The sequence below is a fragment of the Trachemys scripta genome, chromosome 1, assembly GCF_013100865.1.
Source record: "Trachemys scripta elegans isolate TJP31775 chromosome 1, CAS_Tse_1.0, whole genome shotgun sequence".
In the NCBI taxonomy this organism is placed as follows: domain Eukaryota; kingdom Metazoa; phylum Chordata; order Testudines; family Emydidae; genus Trachemys; species Trachemys scripta.
Window position 1 is genome coordinate 290,419,179 of NC_048298.1, and position 18,914 is coordinate 290,438,092.

The 18,914-nt window shown below is 42.9% G+C and overlaps 1 long non-coding RNA gene across 2 annotated transcripts; it reads right to left on the bottom strand.

Moving 5' to 3' along the window:
* Positions 1-657: 657 nt before the first annotated feature.
* Positions 658-18,127, bottom strand: LOC117870985. Of its 2 annotated transcripts, XR_004644102.1 has the most exons (5): positions 18,085-18,127; positions 13,899-14,013; positions 4,906-6,348; positions 3,605-3,747; positions 658-1,915 (listed from the first exon to the last, which is right to left on the bottom strand). It is a non-coding gene; the product is annotated as an uncharacterized LOC117870985 (long non-coding RNA). The 2 variants fall into 2 exon arrangements; XR_004644101.1 differs by lacking the exon at positions 18,085-18,127 and having other exon boundaries at positions 659-1,915; positions 13,899-15,148.
* Positions 18,128-18,914: the final 787 nt, after the last annotated feature.

The following is an 18,914-nucleotide window of genomic DNA, read 5'->3' on the forward strand; positions in this document are numbered from 1 at the left end:
GTTCTTCATCCAGCATCTGTAGAGTTTTCTCTGTTGATTGTTCTTACTGAGGAACAAACTGTAGATGTCAAAGATTTCTGTTGACCCCTTCACTGGTGATTAAGATCACCAGTGACCTGGGCAGTCAGTTCTTCCCTCCCCCTCCCCCCAATAGCTGAAGTTCTCCATCCTTTTTCTCCATCTAGTTTAACACAAACATGGTCACAAGGTTCTGGACCTGGCATTTCTCTGAGTGACATCTAATGCCAAAGCATTGGTAAGCTCTTTTTATCTTTTAATGTAATTTGGCAGCCCTCTTCATGTCTGGCTACTTTGGAGATAGAACTACTGTTCCAATTTTGGAAAAGAACCTGAGTTGTCCTCCCACCAAGAACTGTGCTGGACTATATCCAGTAACTACTATTGGCATTGATGTATAGCTCAGAAGAGCAAGAAATCGATCTTCCTGCTGTAGGAGTTTCTTGGCTGGCTGTACAACTCTCTCAGCTTCTCCGTTTTCTTGTGGGTAATGTGGGCTGCTAGTAATATGATCAAAATCATATTTTGTTCGGAATGACAAATTCTGCTGCAGTGAATTGTGGTCCATTGTTTGTTACTAGTTGTTCTGGAATACTGAAGTGAGCAAAAGTGCACTTCAGTTTCTCAATAACTCAGCAACATGTTATGTCTTTCAAGTATGTTATTTCTATATACGCCTGAAAAAACAGTTCACTATTACCAAGTAATGATATCCTCTGAATTTGTGAAAATCTGCAGCTAGTCTCTTCCATGGTCAGTCTGGTAGAGGTGCTGTTATCAAAGATTGCAGAACTAACAAACAGACAACACAATGCAAACAATGTTCACATGCAGATACTTTATTCTTTATGTCTTTGCTGATGCCCAGCCTCCACACTGACTGGTTAGCCCATTCATGACATTTAGTTAGTCCTGATCCATGAAGGATATAAAGATTTAGGATTCCTCCTCTCATTTCATTTGGAATTATGATGCAGTCACCTTTAATTAGGAGTCCATTTGAACCGCTTAATTGTTCACATACCACAAAGTACTCTCTTGTCATTTCCTTAGTGTCCTTTAGATATTTGGGCCAGCCTAATGTAACTTAGAACTTCTTAAAAGGGTGTGTGTGTGTGTGTGTGTGTAGGTTGCTTGTTGTAGCTGGTGCGGTCTCTTTTCTGACCCTGGTCTGTATGTGTCCACATCATCCATGTACGCTTTACATCATCTTCTAGTTCACAGGTAGTTGAATGAGATACTGGGCTCCATGACAGTGTCTGCTACCACCAGATTTTCCCAGCAACATACATCTCTACCCTGATATAATGCAACCTGATATAATACAAATTTGGATATAACGCGGTAAAGCAGTGCTCCGGGGCTGCACACTCCGGCAGATCAAAGCAAGTTCGATATAACGCGGTTTCATCTATAACGCGGTAAGATTTTTTGGCTCCCGAGGACAGTGTTATATCGGGGTAGAGGTGTATTTAGCAAATGGGTTAAATCACATTAATCTTATCAAAAGACATTGGTGTCTCAGTGGTGTTTGATTCAGGACTTTTCCATTGATGAGGATTAAAGCAGTATATGGTCTGTTATCAATGTATAAGAGTCTAATCAATACTGATATATGTAAAAAAGTTCTCACGTGCCCATATGCTTGCCAGGCACTCCTTTTTCAATATGTCCATATTATTTTTATGCTTCTGCGAGTGTATGAGAGCAAAATACAGTTGGCTTTAACTCAAATCAATGTTGTTGCAACACTACACCACTAGTGTTCCCTCTATTTTTTTCCATCCATGTGCAGAATGAATTTGGTTATGTGCAGCATCAATATCGAGGTAATGCTGAGATCTGGGAGCCATTGTGACTTAGTCGGATTACGTGAGAAAGTCATGGGAAAACTTCCCTACAAGGAAAGATTAGTACTATTTAGATTAGAGAGTGCATAGGTGAAAAAGGATATAATAGAGTTGCATAAAACAATGAATGGGATAGAGAAGGTAAATTGGGAGCTCCTATTTACCCTCTCTTAATACAAGAACAAGGTGGCATTCAATCAAAAGGAAGGGCAACACATCTAAAATTGACAGAAGGAAAAAAATTTAACATCATGAATAATTGACTTGTGGAACTCACTGCTAATAGATATAACTGTACACAAGAGTTTATAAGCATTCATAAAAAGATTACATGTTTATATGAATAAAAATACCCTATCACCTGAGCAAGCAATGCTCTATGGAGAGACCCTGCTGCTACCTATGGCAGGTGGGAGACAAATACAAACAATTATTTTCCTTTCTAATGCTCCCTTCCCAGGATTCTAGAGCCCTCTCATCCCTATTCCTGTCCGCAGAGTAACTACTGACCAATCCTGCTCCTCCCTTTCCCCTGCTTCCAACTGCAGCTCCCTCCCTTTTCTCCCCATCAGAACCCATGATGAGTGGCGAATTGCAACTCAGCTCACTGCCTAAGTGACTAAGACTAATCTTTATCTAAGCACAGTAAACTGAGTGCAGACCAATGCCCTAAGCCTAAAGAGCCAGCTCAATGCCTCTCTCCTCAAGGAGAAAAGAAAAGGACCTTTCTACTGCAGCCCCTTCTCTCATAGAGACAAGAAATATTCTCTTCCCCCCAGGTTCAGAAAGACATCCCCAAAAGTGTGAGTAGGTACCTTTTATAGGCCTGAGGGACAGTGTATGTGTGTGGGGGAAGTGAGTGTGAGCAGATGTGTGGGTTTGAGGGAGCAGTGAGTGGGAAAACAAGAAAAAGAGGGAGGATAAGATACACCAAAATATACAGTCAACTGAAGGGAAAAAAAGGAGTGAAGGAAAAGAGAAGGAAATATAAAGACAAGCAATACATAATAATATTAATATAAAGCTATTTTTATTAATATTGTTCTATTGCTTTGGATTCTCATTAACAAAAAAGTTTTATATCCCATTAGTTTCCTGAACGATCCAGTCCACACACAAACCCCCCCACAGTTAATGGAGGAGTAATACTAAAACTACTAATAGTTTGCACCTCTTCCTTCTGAGATCAGATAAGTTTATACATTTGATTTAGCCACACAATAACTATTTTGAAGCCGGTAAATATTGTCAACTCCTTTCTACAAATGGAAAAATTGTACTAATATTATTTCTCTAATAGTAGCTTTATGACAAAGTAGTCTGGTCCCCAAGTGCACAGTGTAAGAGCACAGAGGTCAGGTAATTTTTCTCAATGAAACAATGTATTTTTTTAAGTGTGTTAGCTATTTTTAAAAAGCTGTTTTCCATTTCAACTCAATTATACTAGAGTAAGAAAAATAATGTATCATTTTCTATTGTCTGGTTGTGAGAGCAGTAACAGTTTTCAAAGCTGATAAATAATGTAAGCTCCAAGACCAGATTTGAATATAAATTGCAATGTTTAATAAATTGTGTACAGTGCTGCTGAGAGAGCCCTGTCTCCCCGCCACAGCCCTGGGGCAAGGCTTTTCTCCCCTCCCCCATAGCCCTGCATGCCCCAAGCTCCCCAAACCCCCATCACGACCCCCCTCCACACCCCACTGCCCTCACCCACCCTACACATCCTCCACACTCACCTATGTGCACGGCTGCGCAGCTGGTGCGTGGCCTTTGATGGCCTCCTGTGCAGAGGCAACACAGTACACCACCTAGGCCGTAGCTGCTTGCATCCTTGCTGGCCATTGTGGGTTGTTCACATCATAGTACTTGAGAACTGGAGCTGTTGAGATAATTTGTTTGATCTTTTTGAAGGCATTTTCTTCATTTGGTCCCTATAACCACAATATGTTGGATTTTAGTAGTTCATTCAGTGATTTTGTCACTGTAGGAAGGTCTTGTAGGTATCAACCATGGTAATTTACCATCCCCAGGATGTATCTCAGTTCTGGCACATTCATTGGTGCACTCAAGTCTCAAATTACATAAGAAAGGCCGTACCGGGTCAGACCAAAGGTCCATCTAGCCCAGTATCCTGTCTACCGACAGTGGCCAATGCCAGGTGCCCCAGACGGAGTGAACCTAACAGGCAATGATCAAGTGATCTCTCTCCTGCCATCTCCTGCCAGTAAAATTGCTTTTACTTGCTCAGGCCTATTGTCTGTCCCAAAAACTCAATTTGGGGAAAGGTGGAAAATGCACTTTTCTTTGTTTAGCTTCAGTCTGAACCAACACATTAGACTTAGAACTTCATGGAGGGGTTTGTTGTGTTCTTCTATTAAAGACCTATATATCAAAATATTGTCCATGAAAACTACAACTCCATTTTTCACTAACAGTTCTGCCATCTCTCTTTGGAAATTTCAGGTGCACTAGTAATCCCAAAAAGTAGTCTTTGAAAGCAAAATCTCCAAAGGGTGATAAATGTAGTCAGTTTTGACGTCTCTTTGGCTAAAAGAATTTCCCAGAATCTGCTTGAGGCAGCCAGCTTGGAGAATACAGCTTCTAAGCTAGTTTCAGCTTTTCCAAGTTGGGCAAATTGCTCTAGATTTTGCTGTTTGCCTAGCTCAGACTGCCTTGCTATTTGAATATCTGTGTATAGGATAAAGTCTCTCCAATTGTAGCTGCTGTGAAAAGATTTGTATCTGTTAACCCAATAAATAGCCTCTCTTTGATATTTTCACATTTTGCTGTCCCAAAATCACAATTTCCAACCAATGAATCAGGAGTGCTTATGAAAGATTCAACATTTTCTCCTGATTCTTGAATTCTCTGGTGTAAAACATGCTTTTATATCTCAGATAAATGTGGTTTATGAAAAACATGCATCAAACATAGCCATAATCCCTTCATAGTTATCGTTGTGATCATCTTCAGTAAAGTAAAAGATTTAAAGATATGTTCTGCTTGCATTCCCCTTAGCATAAATTAAAGAACATACCTGAATATTTCTAGTTTCCTTTTGGAGTTTGGTTGTAATGTGAAATCTTGCAAAATACTGTTTGCAGTCTCTCCATTGGAAAGGTTTATCACAGCTGAAGTTCTCTGTGGCACTGAACAGAGGGATGTTGATGAAATCTTGCAAAATTTGTTGCTTTTTCCCCTCCTTCTGTCTGCAACCTTTGTTACTTTGTTCCTTCTGTTTCTGTTCTCTCTGGCACTAGTTTGCTTCTGACTCCATGTCATGTACACCTTATAAACAGTAGGTTGCATGGCTGCTACTAACAGGTCAGGTTTCTGTACCAGATATGGACTGGTCACAGAGCTTCCCTCTCAGCTCTGTTCGCAATAAGATCCTTTAATGTACTGCCAAGAATGGCTCAGCTGTTGCGAGCTTGTTAAGGTATATTACACGTGGCTGAAAAGTATAATACAATTTAGCATGCCATTACAGGGTGCATCCTGCTTTCCGGCAAGGAGAGGAGCAAGCGTCTTAGCTATCGTGCCAGCAGGTTGAGGGCCTGGCGTATGGAGCGGAATGCGGGTGCCACTCTAGGAGTGCTCCCAGCAGTCATGTGACCTGCATGCTATAGTGAAAGTAGCTGCTAGTGCATCCCCCCAACCCTCCTTGTGTGCACAGCAGCTGTTGCTGGTTGCAATGGGGAGGGAGAAGTTACTGACTTGTAACTTACAAATAACTTGTAAATTACAAGTAGGGAAAAAAGAAACATTGTAACCAGCAATGAAGGAGAAAAACTGTCCAGGCCCTTTAAAAACAGACCAAGTGGCAACCCTAGGCCCAAAGCTGGTCAGGGCCTCCTTGAGATCAGGGGTCCAGTGCAAGTAAACTGAGTGCAGATTGGTTAATCCAGGCCTGAACATCCCTCTATTCCCCAAACCACCTTCCCATCTCCAACATTTTTTGGGGGGGAAAATAGATTCATCTTGCTGCATACCAAGAGGGCCCCAAATCTGGACTCTGGTGGACTAAAGAAGGAAATAAGTTCTAATTCATGGACCCCTTACTGAGAATGCCTTGTGGCCAGTGTCCTGCTGTTTAAACTACAGGGCTGTTAGTTTGAGTGCCCTGGCCTTACTCCTCTTCTGCACAGGCTAGCAGACTGCAGCAGCTGTGAGGTGAAGCACATGCTCCAGCTTGAAAAAATGGCCAGTACTGCTTTCCAGCACACTCATTCCAGTGTCTATGTCCCCAGACAGAATGCCCCTGGAGCTAGACCAGTGCAAAACCTGTGTGTGTGCACACCTCTCCCTGTGTCTCTCTCACCCACACCTTGTGTCTTGCAAATTAAGGCACCACAGAGCCCTTTGGGGAAACAGCAGTGTTGACCTATGAGCATAGTGACATCCTGCCAAAATCTTGATGTCACAATGGATGCTCAGGTAAATATGCAACCATGTGTCTAAGTCCTTCAGACTCCAGTACCTGAGAAATAACAAAATAAAATGCTGGTCAAGTGGAAGCAAAAGCCGGTAAGGAAAAAAACAGTTTATTTATGTGCTTCTCTTGAGGGGCAAGGGAAGAAATCCCAATGACTGAGTAACATATTTGTAAATGTAATTGCCAATATCACCATATATTTAGTTTGTATACAGTTGACATTCAGGCACTGAGGTTGCACAAGGTCACAAACCATACTTAGGATATAAACTTCTGCAGCCCTGAATGTACTGGTTTAATTGTAGGTGGTTGACAATGGGATGGTTAATTCAGCTGTTTTTCCTGGGGTAGGTCAGGAGTGTGCATTTCCCTTCAATGGGGGAGGCCAAGTATTTAGGCTGTGCCTGCACTGAGAGCAGAACTATGCTCATGTTTAAACATGTTTTTTGCTAACAGAGTTTTAAAATTATTTTCCTGAGTAATGTCAACAGGGATGTTTTGTCTGAGAACCATGTTGGAACTATAGGATAAAATAGTGCTACAAATATAGCAGTGTTGGGGGGTCCCACTTAAAAGACAGCTGTCCACTGACTTGTTCCATTCTGTAGGAAAGAGCTTAATTCTTAAAAAACAGCTGGGTCTCATCATCGTTGCATAATGGAACCTTGGAGGGGACTGATGTGTTTTAATGAGGTCCCCTGATATTGCTTAATTCATAGTATAGACGGAACCATATATCACCTGGTAGGGACAGAATCTGTTGCATAGCACGACTAATAATTCAGTTATAAGGCAAAATAATTCCTGATTACATTGCTCTTGTAGATTGTGCTAGAACCCTGCTAGCAACAACTGTGTGTGTGCCCAATTCACCCCTGCCCTGAGCCTTGTGTCAACATTTACAGCTGTGCAGTCAGTGAAAGGTAGCTATAAAGTGCTGTTAATTTAATTTAGTAACATTTTACAACTGCTTTGCACAGGTGTAAATGACTACACAAGGTACAAGAGTGGAAAAATCAGGGTACGTGTGCTGAAATGAAAGTCCTTCCACTGACTTCAGTGGGTGTTGGATTAGGCCCATGGTTCTGCAGGTAGCTGGTCCCTGATGAAAGCCAGGTTACATCATGAAAGTATAGGCAGGGTCTCCGATGAAAGTTGGAGTTGAGTTATTTTAGCAATCTGAATTTTACTGTGCCCTTATGAGGATTAGCTTTCTATAACCTGTCTTGTATTTTATATTGATAATTTGACATTTGTGAAATTGTATATGAAAATTAATTTTGTTCCTGGTTGTGGTGTTTAGTGTAGAAGTCACTTCTGGCTGGCGTGATGTAGGAAAAACCAATTTGGGCCCAACTTTTGCCTACAAGTGACAGGCCCATAGCTGTTATAAAATGTCTGGCAGCGGAAATTTAGCTCTATCTATTGAGTGGGTCCAATCCAGCCGCAGTTGAAGTAAATGGGAGCACAATCAGACCTATGGATACTGTTATGCTGAAGAGTGTTAATGTCTGCCAATAAGCTTGTATTTGATCTCTAGGCAATCCCAGACCTCATTAAAGCTGATGGGCATTCTAATCACTTTTTATTCAGGTTAAATGGAAGAAGCAATTAAACTATTTTATGGAGTAAGGTAGCCGAAACAATAGAAGTCACCGCTTAAGGCATGGGGCCACATGGAAAGGCCTGAGGCCACATGGAAAGGCCTGAGCAAGAACTAACTCAGTAGAAGTGCCTTCTCTGGGAACTGATTGCAAAGGCAGGAGCTGGGACATTGATTGGTTGTAGCTATGTTTGTGTGGGTGTCAGAAACAGAAAAGAACCAGAAAGCCATAGCAGACAGCAGCAGGGGAAGCAGGAGTGGGGATGGCCTGGGAGGAAGCTAAGGGCTAGTCTACACTGGCAACGCTAAAGCATTGCCATAGCAGCAATGGCGCAGGGAGAGAGCTCTCTCAGCGCTCTTAAAAAAACCACCTCCACAAGGGGCGTGGCTCCCAGCGCTGGTGCACTGAGTACACTGGCGCTTTATAGCACTGAAACTTGCTGCGCTCAGGGGTGTGTTTTTTCATACCCTTGAGCGAGAGTTGCAGCGCTGTAAATTGCCAGTATAGACAAGCCCTAAGTGACAGAGTTTCTTTTGCAAATAGTACTTGCTAGAAAGGCAGACTTGGATTTCTGAACAAGAAAAGTGTCTGCTGTTGTCTGTTCATACTGTGTTCAGGGACATAGGACTTGGTCTATGCTCTTTGGTGCAATCCTGTTTATATATAAAGAAATATATATTATCATAAATCATATTATCAGTTTCTCCTCCTAATAGAAACAACCTGTCAAGGCCCCAAATACTGGGTTAACTGTTTGGGCCAAGGGGCAACAGTATGTAAAACTACAGATCATGCCACTACTAAAATACTACACAAAGGCCTAACAGATGTTGTTTCATTCTCAGAATTTGTGATCTGGAAAACTGCAATTGGTCACTTTAGCAGGGTGGTTTGTCCCTTAAGGGTTAGAAGTCTGGGGCAAGCCTACCCCAGTTACTCAGGAGGTACACCTGAGCAGGGATGACCTGATTCTATTTAAAAAAAAAAAAAAAAAAAGGCAACAGAAAGCTGCTGGGGGATGGGCAGAGAGTGAGCAAGCTAGCTGGCTGTTGGGGAGGAGGGGTTGCTACCTGTTTAAGACTGGGGTGAAAGACTTTTGCATTGACTTGTGAACATATCAATAAAATCAGACCATGAACAGGGCTGTTGTCATTAGACTCATGAAAGCTTGTGTGGAGTTTATTTAAGAATCCCCTTGATGGGGGGAAATTGAGGTGAAGGGCTACTTACAGGGCTCCCCTGAGGCCATACAGGGATGCCTGAGAGCAGGCCACTCACTGACAGTCACTTGAATCACTGATGATTAATGTTTCCATCTTTAATTGCTGGTATTCCCACAATGCATGTTAAAAGTAGCTTTCATCACATGATTGTGAGAAATTGCTTTCTTTACTCTTCCTCTCCCATAAATCAGCTGTTTTTGGGGTACTAACAAAGTTCAGATGTGCCTTAAAAAAGTCCATTGTCAAATGCAAGATATGTATGTATGTAAGGTTTATACATGTGTGTGGTGTTACAGATAGATTGAGTTATTCATCGTGAATCTTTTTTCTAAACGTGGTTGTCTTGTAAGCTTGGTGCTACTGTGGTGCCATCAGCACTGCATCTGTTAGGGATTTACTTTTATATTTAGGACTTTATAGGCAAATAGCATGGCTCAGATTAGATCATGGCCCCCCCACCCCCCCCCGATCAGCGCATGGAGGAGACCGTCTGCATATAGTTCTCTTCCCTTCTGTGCAGAAGGGTAGACACAGCTGTGTTCACTGCATCATTCCCCTCTTCCCTCATCTGGGCCCCATATGAGATTCTCTACAAATTGGGGTGCACTAAGAAGGTAGAAGAAAAAGGCAAGCTGAGGACAGGGGATGATGTACCTTGCCAACTGGAGAATTTCCAGATAAGATTTATAGCCCTAGGCTGTCTTTTCCTTGGAGCAGAGGTAATCCATTATTTTTTGTCAAGGTCCAAATTTTTTGGTCAAGGTATAATCAAGCTCCAGACTCCAGAGAAAATAATACAAAAATAACAATGATGATGATGATAATAATTAATAATAATTAAAAAAAAGATTTTGCAGTCCATTCAAAAGCATTTGGTGGTCTTGATTTGGCCCACGGTCTGCCTATTGACTACCCCTGCCTTGGAGTTTTCTCCCAGGAGTCCTGGGGATAGCTGTGAGAAATGAGTCTCTGATAGCATGACTCCTAGGAAGCTTTATTGTTGGGGACTCAGAGATGGGGCTGCCAGAGCCTGTGAGGAGGTGTAGGGCCTTTGAGTGGTTGGTTCTGGCTTCCTGCATATCTCTGTGGATCCCTTAGGATTTGCCAGGTTTTAAGAGTGAGCCCCATGGCCTTTTCCACGGGGGGCGGAGGAAACAAAGTTCAGATGTGCATAAAAAAAGTCAGTTATCAAATACAAGATATGTATGTATGTAAGGTTTATACATGTGTATCATGTTGCAGGGTTATTGAACAAACAAACTGTACTGAAAATAGAAAAGGGAGGCAACAAAAATATATAGACTTAGTTAATGTTTGAGGAGGAAAGCCACAGCGCCAGATTAGCTCCTCCCATGTGGGAGCTTGCAGGAAAGGACCAGAGAGTATGAGGCTTCACAGCATTCTCAGAACAGAATCGCTTCTGGTGAGAAGGACTTGTGGGACTGGAGAATGAGCAGGGGTCAAGGCCTCTCAGTTGTGTGACTCCATGGGGGGTACAACACTGCTTGGATGGATGGCCCTCCATTCTGCTTTGCTGGCCATCTTCTCATCTGAGAGAATGGCTCTAGCAGAAGTCATGCTGCCATAGCTCAGCCTTCCAGTTAGTCCCACAGGAGATAATGCGTTGAGCACCATTGATTTCCTAATAGATTTCCCCATTGAAATCCTGGGACTGATCAGGAAATGATATTGTGTCTGATCCTCTGTCTCAATCCCTGACCATAGGTCCCTCCCAGCCCTAAAACTTTGCAGAGGGAAGACCTTGTGGAGAAACCACAGAGAAATTTCATAAGGTCCTAATGAAGACAAGATGATGCTGTCGGAGGCCAATCCCCACTTCTATGCTGTTAAGGAAGTTCTGCCCATGTAGAATCCTTTCTGCTTGTGTAAGTGGATCCAGACTGAGGGCAGCAGAAAGCCAAAATGAATGCCAGCCAAAGGAGTTAAGGGGTCTATAAAAGGGCTTTTATAAATATTTTGGGAAAAATTCTAGACAAGAAGGATGTTCATTTATAACAACAGATTTATTTGGGCATAAGCATTCATTGTTAAAAAAGCCCACTTCTTCAGATGCATATGCCCAAATAAATCTGTAAGTCTTTAAGGTGCCACCGGAATCGTTTTTGTGGATACAGACTAAGATGGCTACCCCTCTGATACTTGAGGTTCATTTATGAGTGATGAAATCAATGATGACTGAAATGTCAGAGAGTTGCTGTTAAAATCTTTCTTTAACATAAAAAATAAAGATAGGAGATTTGGTGAATTAGAAAGTTATGAATACCTTGTAGGAATAGCTATCAATAAAGAACAGTCAAGGGAACGCTTGGAAAATGTGAACATTTACAAATTAGTGGGTATCAATGACATGCAACCTAAGGTGTTGAGAAAATGTACTAATACATTTACTAAGCCACTGATAATTATTTTTTTTAAAAGCCATGGAGAACTGGGGAGACATCAAATAGTCACAGAAAAGTTCTTCAGTGCCGCATTTGCAACAAAGAGAAGAAGATTGCCATAGCCAGGATTAATCTGGTAAGTCTAACTTCAGGCCCATTCTTCATCAAAATAAGGGATCAAATAGTAAGGGAAAAGTCAATGAACATCTAGGTCTAGTCTGCTGCCATTGAATAACATCAACCTTGATGGGAGCAGAGTTAGGTCATGGCTAAGACCTTTTGAATTCCCACCCCTGTAGAATTAGAAGACCAGAACAAAACATGACAGACAAGCTGGATAGCTTCTTTTGATCCAACTACAAATTTGGAGTCCAATCCAGCAAGCTTTACTCATGTGAGTAATCCTTAACATGAAGACCCATGAGTCCAACAAATGAAGTGACTGCAGTAAATAAATGACGAATGAATGAAGAGAATTCAGGAAATAGAGTACATTGATTTTAGTAAAGCTTTTGATGTGGTGTTTCATGAAATCTCACTCATGAATAAATTCATATTGTTTTGGGTCTGAGTACTGTTACATGGACTGAAAATTAACTGAAGGACCTTCTGAAAAAGGATAAGGGTCACACTATTCTCTGTGGTAATGTTACCTTCCAGCCCCCTCTCTCCCAATCATATAGTTGGTGGCCTCCCTCAACCAAAAGTGGGGCTCCCTTCTCCTCTTCCCACTGTGATTGTGAGTTTTTTTTTGGGTGTGGGGGCGGGGGGGAGGAGGGAATGTTCAGTTCAATAAGCCCTGTCTGAGTTCCCTAGTTCAATTAATCCACCAGGGGAGAACACGCCTATTACATTAGATCATATGGGGATGTACCAACATAATTCTTATGAGTCTCATCACTATACCTGGCCAAAATTATCTTTATGTAGATTCCTCCATGTAGGAGTGGAATACAGAGCAACTTCAGCTGCATTGCCCAAGAGGAGCCTCCCTAGTTATGTGGCACCAGAGGAGCTACTGGGCTGCAAAAATCCCATAACCTATACTCAGAGTCTGATTCAGCAGAATTAAGAAACAGAATTAGAAACTAGAATTCTATAAATATCTCAGATACAAATAAAATGTATGTGTGCCTCTCTCACTTCTGCTTCTGGGCTGCAGACTTGAATTACCAGATTAGGAAATCCTAAAAGCTATAATCATCATATTTTGAAAAGCAGTACATTCATCAGTATATAGCAACATGGAGGGGATCTCCTGGCTGCCCAGAAATAAACTCGGGGGAAAGAAATAAGGGCACATGGAGGCTCATGCTTCAGATTTAGCTCATGCACAACTGCTTGTATTTTGTCATTTTGGAGGCGTGGGCTATAGGCCTTGAATGTGTCTGCATAGTGACCCAATCCCCACCCTGGAGCATTGATACTTCAGGGGTAACAGCTGGCTGCTTGCTCCCCATTCTATTAGTGAAGGCTTAAATTTTGCTGGAGATTTTAAACCGCCAAGAAAATGGAGATGCTCCCTGAAATGGCTGGTTATTTGCACCATATGCATACAGAGATTATAGTAGTGTAGCCATAACCTTAGTCAGTAATAGCTTAGAATGCGGTCCTCCAGTTCAATATCTACTGGACCCTAAAACTACTTGATGGAAAAGGGCATCAAGAATTAACCCCAGCCTACATAACCACTGTGAGTGCTGGTGACAGTTCTTAGGTTTGACAAAAGCCACCAAACAAGACCAAAAGGTTTGAAACTATATGCTGTATTCATCCCTGTGATAGTGCTGAGTATGCTGCAGGAATGGAGGAGCAGTGGCTTGAGTCTGGAGATACAAGGGGAATAGCCTTTCAGCACTTGGCAGGCAGCAGACAAGCAGCAGCCATAGAATAGCTGGGGCGTAGGAATGCTGCAGCCATCACTCCTCTCCTCCCACCACCCCGGCTGCCGCTTGCTTGTTGCCGAATGTATCTAGCATGCCCTCTGAACTGAAAGGGCGTTCCCTGGGAGGGCCTTATGGCGACTTTCTGGAATACACCTCTACCCCGATATAACGCTGTCCTTGGGAGCCAAAAAATCTTACCACGTTATAGGTGAAACCGCGTTATATTGAACTTGCTTTGATCCGCCGGAGTGCGCAGCCCCCCCGGAGCGCTGCTTTACCGCGTTATATCTGAATTCGTGTTATATCGGGTCGCGTTATATCGGGGTAGAGGTGTATATGGCATAGCGTGGTCACAGTGCAGCAGTGAATTCCTTCCTTGCTCCCTACGAAGAAACCACCAAATATAGGGTGTAAAACCTTTTCTTTTTGAGAGCACGGGTTGAAAATGAATCTGAATAAAGCAGCAAATCTTGCTCTAACCTCAGCAGGTGTGGAGGGCCTCATGACAATGAAAATAGTATAGTTGCAGTGCAGCATGGGGCAGGGTTTTGGAAGAAAGGGCCCACAGGAGTATCCACGGTAGGGAACCTTTTTCCTGAGGAAGGGATAAGAGAAACAACAAACCACACATGACAGATATTAGTCATATCACTTAATGCGCTACTGGAAGGTGCTAAGGCAATGAGGGCAGTATAAGGACATGTATAGAATAGAAAGCAGTGCAGAGGGTGTGTTAGGGCAGGCTGGCAGTAGGACTGGAGGATCTGCAGATCTATATGGGTCATTTGTTGGTCTTTCCTCCCTGGGGGGAAGTATGCTTTTCCCCTGAGGATGGACCAAGCATCCAGCTCAGACACTTGGGCTGATTGCTGGTGTGTGGATTTACCCCTTAGGAATAAATATTTTGCTTCTTTTTCAGATACGTTGTTATAGCTAGGTGTATGACAATGCCAAATAAAGGTTAAAGGTTCACAGAGTAACAGGGTAACATTAATTCACAACCATGATGGACAAGCGCAGCCTGAGGGGTGAGGGGCACCCAAAGTTTGGAGAAAGATGCCTTGAAAAACCTTTGCAATATTTTATCCTTAGTGAGACCACTAGAAGAATCCCTATCTTGATGGGGTCACCACAGGATCTAAAGCTGAATCTGAATTAAAGGCCCATTGCAGTCAATGGAATTCTTTCTGTTGATTTCAGTGGGCTTTAGATCCAGCCTGGTAGGTACTGAGAAAACTATGTCAGGCTGTGACAATTTAAGTGAGGAGAATTTAAAAGCAGTGATATGTTAAGCCTTGATCTTGCATTTGGGTGGACTTTAGTGTTCAAATGAAGCCCCATTAAATGGGTTCTGACTAGCACTGGGACTATGAGTTTAAAAGTCTCATTGAAACACACACAGGAAAAGTCTTTAGTCTTTAAAATGAATCCCAAATGAACGCATTTTCCTCACCCAAACATGAGTGAGACCTTCCAGGTCTAGAAAATCTTTATATGACACTTTTTCAATTATCATAGGACTCCCATCTTGTTTTACTCAAATGTCCCTTAATAGGAAATAGTTCTAATTTCAGACTTGTTGGCACCCTCCCACAATTATCTGTGGCATACTCTTCCAGTAATGTAAAAACTGGCATCAGATATGTCAACTCATGAAGTTGAGGAATAGTCAGTTATCAATTTTAAATTCATAGATTCTAGGACTGGAAGGGACCTCGAGAGGTCATCGAGTCCAGTCCCCTGCCCGCATGGCAGGACCAAATACCGTCTAGACCATCCCTGATAGACATTTATCTAACCTACTCTTAAATCTCTCCAGAGATGGAGATTCCACAACCTCCCTAGGCAATTTATTCCAGTGTTTAACCACCCTGACAGTTAGGAACTTTTTGCTAATGTCCAACCTAGACCTCCCTTGCTGCAGTTTAAACCCATTGCTTCTGGTTCTATCCTTAGAGGCTAAGGTGAACAAGTTCTCTCCCTCCTCCTTATGACACCCTTTTAAATACCTGAAAACTACTATCATGTCCCCTCTCAGTCTTCTCTTTTCCAAACTAAACAAACCCAATTCTTTCAGCCTTCCTTCATAGGTCATGTTCTCAAGACCTTTAATCATTCTTGTTGCTCTTCTCTGGACCCTTTCCAATTTCTCCACATCTTTTTAAAAATGCGGTGCCCAGAACTGGACACAATACTCCAGCTGAGGCCTAACCAGAGCAGAGTAGAGCGGAAGAATGACTTCTCGTGTCTTGCTCACAACACACCTGTTAATACATCCCAGAATCATGTTTGCTTTTTTTGCAACAGCATCACACTGTTGACTCATATTTAGCTTGTGGTCCACTATAACCCCTAGATCCCTTTCTGCCGTACTCCTTCCTAGACAGTCTCTTCCCATTCTGTATGTGTGAAACTGATTTTTCCTTCCTAAGTGGAGCACTTTGCATTTGTCTTTCTTAAACTTCATCCTGTTTACCTCAGCCCATTTCTCCAATTTGTCCAGATCATTTTGAATTATGACCCTGTCCTCCAAAGCAGTTGCAATCCCTCCCAGTTTGGTATCATCCGCAAACTTAATAAGCATACTTTCTATGCCAATATCTAAGTCGTTGATGAAGATATTGAACAGCGCCGGTCCCAAAACAGATCCCTGCGGTACCCCACTCGTTATGCCTTTCCAGCAGGATTGGGAACCATTAATAACAACTCTCTGAGTACGGTTATCCAGCCAGTTATGCACCCACCTTATAGTAGCCCCATCTAAATTGTATTTGCCTAGTTTATCGATAAGAATATCTTGCGAGACTGTATCAAATGCCTTACTAAAGTCTAGGTATACCACATCCACAGCTTCACCCTTATCCACAAGGCTCGTTATCCTATCAAATAAAGCTATCAGATTGGTTTGACATGATTTGTTCTTCACAAATCCATGCTGGCTGTTCCCTATCACCTTACCACCTTCCAAGTGTTTGCAGATGATTTCCTTAATTACTTGCTCCATTATCTTCCCTGGCACAGAAGTTAAACTAACTGGTCTGTAGTTTCCTGGGTTGTTTTTATTTCCCTTTTTATAGATGGGCACTATATTTGCCCTTTTCCAGTCTTCTGGAATCTCTCCCGTCTCCCATGATTTTCCAAAGATAATAGCTAGAGGCTCAGATACCTCCTCTATTAGCTCCTTGAGTATTCTAGGATGCATTTCATCAGGCCCGGGTGACTTGCAGGCATCTAACTTTTCTAAGTGATTTTTAACTTGTTCTTTTTTTATTTTATCTGCTAAACCTACCCCCTTCCCATTAGCATTCACTATGTTAGGCATTCCTTCAGACTTCTCGGTGAAGACCGAAACAAAGAAGTCATTAAGCATCTCTGCCATTTCCAAGTTTCCTGTTACTGTTTCTCCCTCTTCACTAAGCAGTGGGTCTACCCTGTCTTTGGTCTTCCTCTTGCTTCTAATGTATTGATAAAAAGTCTTCTTGTTTCCCTTTATTCCCGTAGCTAGTTTGAGCTCATTTTGTGCCTTTGCCTTTCTAATCTTGCCCCTGCATTCCTGTGTTGTTTGCCTATATTCATCCTTTGTAATCTGTCCCAGTTTCCATTTTTTATATGACTCCTTTTTATTTTTTAGATCATGCAAGATCTCATGGTTAAGCCAAGGTGGTCTTTTGCCACATTTTCTATCTTTCCTAACCAGCGAAATAGCTTGCTTTTGGGCTCTTAATAGTGTCCCTTTGAAAAACTGCCAACTCTCCTCAGTTGTTTTTCCCCTCAGTCTTGATTCCCATGGGACCTTACCTATCAGCTCTCTGAGCTTACCAAAATCTGCCTTCCTGAAATCCATTGTCTCTATTTTGCTGTTCTCCCTTCTACCCTTCCTTAGAATTGCAAACTCTATGATTTCATGATCACTTTCACCCAGGCTGCCTTCTACTTTCACATTCTCAACGAGTTCCTCCCTATTTGTTAAAATCAAGTCTAGAACAGCTTCCCCCCTAGTAGCTTTTTCAACCTTCTGAAATAAAAAGTTGTCTCCAATGCAGTCCAAGAATTTGTTGGATAGTCTGTTCCCCGCTGTGTTATTTTCCCAACATATATCCGGATAGTTGAAGTCCCCCATCACCACCAAATCTTGGGCTTTGGATGATTTTGTTAGTTGCTTGAAAAAAGCCTCATCCACCTCTTCCACCTGGTTAGGTGGCCTGTAGTAGATTCCTAGCATGACATCTCCCTTGTTTTTTTACCCCTTTTAGCCTAACCCAGAGACTCTCAACACTTCCGTCTCCTATGTCCATCTCTACCTCAGTCCAAGTGTGTACATTTTTAATATATAAGGCAACACCTCCTCCCTTTTTCCCCTGTCTATCCTTCCTGAGCAAGCTGTACCCATCCACACCAACATTCCAATCATGTGTATTATCCCACCAAGTTTCAGTGATGCCAACAATGTCATAGTTGTATTTATTTATTAGCACTTCCAGTTCTTCCTGCTTATTCCCCATACTTCTCGCATTTGTATATAGGCATCTAAGATACTGGTTTGATCTTTCCTCCCAGTTTTGTCCTGACCCTCCTTTCACTCTGCCAATATAGCCCACACTCCCTCTCGTTTCCGACCCATCTCCCCGGTCTCCATATTCCCCACTTACCCGTGGGCTTTGCTCACCTGTCCCCATCGAACCTAGTTTAAAGCCCTCCTCACTAGGTTAGCCAGTCTGTGTCCAAATAGGGTCTTTCCTCTCCTCGAAAGGTGAACGCCATCTCTGCCTAGCAGTCTTTCCTCGCATAGCATCCCGTGGTCTAGGAAGCCAAAGCCCTCCTGGCGACACCATCTTCGCAGCCAGGCATTCACCTCCATGATGCATCTGTCTCTGCCCGGGCCCCTACTTTGACAGGAAGAATTGAAGAGAATACCACCTGCGCTCCAAACTCCTTCACCCGTACTCCCAGAGCCCTGTAGTCACTCTTGATCTGCTCAGTGTCACACCGTGCAATATCATTTGTGCCCACATGGATGAGTAGCATGGGGTAGTAGTCAGAGGGCTGGATAATCCTCGACAATGCCTCCGTAACGTCTCGGATACGGGCTCCCGGCAGGCAGCATACCTCCCGAGATGAAATGTCAGGGCGACAGATGAGCGCCTCCGTCCCCCTCAGCAGAGAGTCTCTGACCACCACTACCTTACGTTTCCTATTCGCAGTGGTGGCAGCAGACCTCCCAGCCTTAGGGGTACGAGGCTTCTCCTCCTTTACTGTAGGGAGTGATTCCTTCTTTCCTGTATCAAGAAGAGCATAACGGTTACCTATTACCACAGCAGGAGGGTTCGGAGCAGGGGTGGAGCACTGCCTCCTGCCAGAAGTAACCAGCTGCCAGTGTCCACCCTGAGCCATCTCCTCCTCCACCAGTGGTGTATCAGCAGTCCTGTGTACTGGGACAGCTACCTCAGCTGTCTCCACATGGACACTGTCGAGGAATTGCTTGTGGATTCGGATGCT